Here is a 3,989-nt window from a genome sequence, read left to right on the forward strand (position 1 = left end):
AAGGGGTAGAGGAGACCTAAACCGCCCCCCTGAACCAATTGCGAAAAAATAAAATAAAATAAAATGTCTCCATAATGTGTATTGATTCGTCCGCTATGTCCCTATCGACGTATCAAACATATCAATATTTTGAATCTTGCTCCCAAACATGATCTTAGTGTTGTTGACAAAGTTTTTAAAAGGCTAAAGGTGGAGGTAGGGATGGCAATTTTCCCCATCCTTGACGGGTACGTAGGCTCTCGATCTGGTGGGGTTGGGTATGGGGAGTGCTTTGGCAGGGTCGGGGTCGGGGATGGGGCTAAAACTGAATCCCCAATCGGGTTCGGGGATGGGAATGGGGAATGCAATCCCCGCCCCACCCTGATTAATATATATATATATATATATATATATATAATTTTATATAATATTTATATTATAATATTATTATATTATAATTACACATAAAAAAAACTTAAAAAAAGTAAAAGACAAAAACTTAAAACTCTCAACTCTCTCGAGTCACTCTCTTCTACTACCTAGACATAAGACACTCAACAAATAAAGAAAAAAGGACAGAGGGCGGTACTCGAAACTCAAAACCCTACCCTTCTTCTTTTTCTTCCATTCTTCGTCCATCCTATTGTCTTCAATATCCGTAGTCGCCGTCGGTGCTCTCTTTCTCTCTCAGGTGAGACAACGTCGCAAGCCCACAATGGTCCTTTCTTTCTCTTTCTCTCAACTCAGTGTTCACAAGTTGCATATCTGAAATTCAAAAGCAATCGGGGATCCGGGTCTCCAATGGGGAATTCATCCCCAACGGGATCGTGGTGGATGAGCATTTCTTTCTCCAACGGGGATCAGGAACGGAGATGGGAAATGATTTGGAAATCGGGTCAGGGATGGAGAGTGTAATTCCCGCTCCAAACCCACCCCGTTGCCATTCCTAGGTGGAGTCAATGCTTCTGAGTTTAGAGAGCCTAGGTATATTAATAATCACGTAACTTTTATTCGCATGTAAGTGTATATGGCTCGTTTGATAGGCTATTGATCTAAAAAACCCACTGTGGATAAATTTTTACACAGAAAAACTATCTTGAGATCAAACAACTAATATAAAATTGCTATTAAATCCTCAAAAGATAATCACATTTTTAACCTAATATCCAAAATATATGATTTATAGTTATGTTAAGTTGGTCAAGCAAAAAGAAACTTATTTTGGTAGGTAACTCAGAAAATAAAAAAGGAGAAATGGCCTAATAAGAACTCACATGGCTAGAGTCCGAGGTTTTCTTTTCTTGTATCGAAGTGTATGTATAAGCTAGCTAGATATTATCCAATTAAGACATGTTAATGCTTGCTTCAAAAAGTGTCACAAATTCCACTATATTACTGTCTTAAAATTTGAATTAAAGCACCTTAAAAGGCTTAAGCTTCTTACCCATGAAGACTTTTGGAAATTAATTGCTACTCCTAGTTTCGATTTGTATTCTTAGAATGAGTTGTAAATTAATAAACTCAAAATAACCCTGGGAATTTAATTTTATTATTTACAACAATCTGACTTATTAATTATTATTTTATTCCTAAAATTTCCAATTTAATAGTATTAATTAATGTGTATACTTTGATTGGACCAATTTGGTCCAAAATATTTATTAGATTGGATTGGACCTGATTTGTCTGTAACAAAGATTAGGTTAGATTAAGCTAATATCTGGTTCATTGATATAAGATAAGAATGTATATCTATCTATCTATCTATATATATCACTAGACCAGGTTTAGGTTGAAACTAATCTAAATCAAAATGGATTTGAACAAATTGGACAGTCAGATATTGAATTGGATTGGTCCAAATTGACTCGAAACATTCATTGGATTGAATTGAACCTGGTCCATTTATAATGGATTCACATTAGACTATATAGGATTGGACCAAATCCAGTCCAATTGACACCCCTAGGCCCTAAGTCTGGATCTTCTGCTAGCAAAATGTGTTAACATGCTTTATTAACACCATCCACCTACACTTTCACTTTGGGAACATTGCCCATACTTGTATTGTTATTCATGGGAAAATGTTCCTAATGCATGACTGGATTGCTATGTTAAAACATGTAAAGCGTGTTTAATTCTAGCAGTAGATCCTGACTCTGTGGCCTTAGCATAATAATCTCTGCCCTCCAAATTTCAAATGCCCCTTTATGAGATCGGCCTCTATCAGGGCAAACCTGTGCCCACATCATTCTCACAGTTTTTTTCAACCTTATATTGGGAATATTTCCTTATGAAATAAAATACCAAAGTATGGAAATATTCTCAATGCAAGACAGTAAAGACTGCTCGAACGGGTTTTATCTTGACTGAAGCAAAACTCTAATTTAGTTATGTATTATGTGCCATAACTCAATTTCCTTGCAATGATGCAGCAATCCATGATGCTCTGCCTAGTTATTTAACTCCGCTAAAGTGATGCATGCAACGGGCTGGACAATTCAATTATGGTCAAAGTCAGACCAAATGGGTCTAGATTGCAAGTGCGGCTCACCAGCCTTGTGGGCCTGGCCCAAGCTTCACGCCATATCCAGAATGCACTTTTAGCTGGGCTGGATTACCACCAATTGGCGATGATCTTATCACCATTTCTCTGCCCTCTCTAGTCTCTACTTATGCACTTCGAACCAATGTTTTCAAGTTGCCGTTGATCTAGATGGTTAAATCATTCCACCCCTCATCCAACCTTATTTCTGGGTCCGGATTTCTAAAAATTTAGGATTTGACCAAAAAACCATTGACTCATTCAATATCGATTCAACACATGCAGTTGAACCATTGATCCACTTGACCCGGCCACCAAGTCAAGGTCTGATCCATTGATGGTCAAACTTCTGACCCGCAACCCAAAGGCAAAAACACTTCACCCTTGGTTGGTATAGCTATTTATCTAACCGGTTTTAACTATCTATCATTTCAGTCTGGGACAGTAACCAAAATGGTCATCAGTAACTACTACTGATACTGAACCACTTCGGTTCCATCCAGGGTATTTAACTATTTATCTAACCCAAGATTGTAAAAGACTAAGAGCAACACTCAGGCTTTCATAGTTTAAGTTCAGCAACCTTCAGAAGACAGACTTATTCCATTCTTTTTTGAACCAATCACTAGGAAACCTATACTGCAATCAATTAATAATTAATATTCCCTTTTTTCTTCCCTACTTTATGGTCCACTAATTACATGGTGCTGGTCTAAACTTAGCTCCCATCAAGCCTCTGGAGAGCCCCTTGTTGGAACACTGTGGCAGTGTGGCTGGTGCTCTGGCCCTCTGAAGAAGGATAAAACAAAAGGAATTGATCACAGATTCCTCTGGTTTAAAAGCAGGAACATCCTAGCTTTTTCTGTTCTTGTGATGAAATTTTAACCTTGCAGCAACCCATTTATTATCTTTATCTCGTACCAGATGGAACCATGTGCATTTAGATAAAGTTTCAGGATTTGTGCTTTTAAAGCCTGAAAAGTACGATGTTATACTTTCATTTAAAGCCTGGAATATAAAGCCCCAATTTCAGGCTTTTTGCTTTGGGCTTAAAAGTGTCTTGGCTTTTAGATCATAATGTTTTTAAAAACAACTCAAACTAATTAAAGGCTCAGTTTTTTTCCCTCAATTATGTTTCCACTTCCTAAAGTTCAAAGTAAAAGCTTGTTTGGACGGAGCTTAAACCGTAGGACATTCTAAGTTGTAGAATGACAAAACAGGATTAATGTAGTTGACCCCATATAATTGAAACCGAGGTTGAAAGTACTGATATTCTTAATATACGTTTCTTGTGTATCAAAATTTTTGAAGCATTGAAACTCTTATTTATTTTTTGTTTTGATAGTTGGACAATGTATGGCATCTATTATTGAACCTTTTTAAAAGTCCAAAATCTCGATAACACACATGTTAGTGACCTCGAAAGTTGATACATATCATATGATATACATCAATATGTTGCGAT

This window comes from Nelumbo lutea, chromosome 6 (assembly GCF_056320005.1).
Source record: "Nelumbo lutea isolate HS-2025 chromosome 6, American lotus-T2T, whole genome shotgun sequence".
Classification (NCBI taxonomy): domain Eukaryota; kingdom Viridiplantae; phylum Streptophyta; class Magnoliopsida; order Proteales; family Nelumbonaceae; genus Nelumbo; species Nelumbo lutea.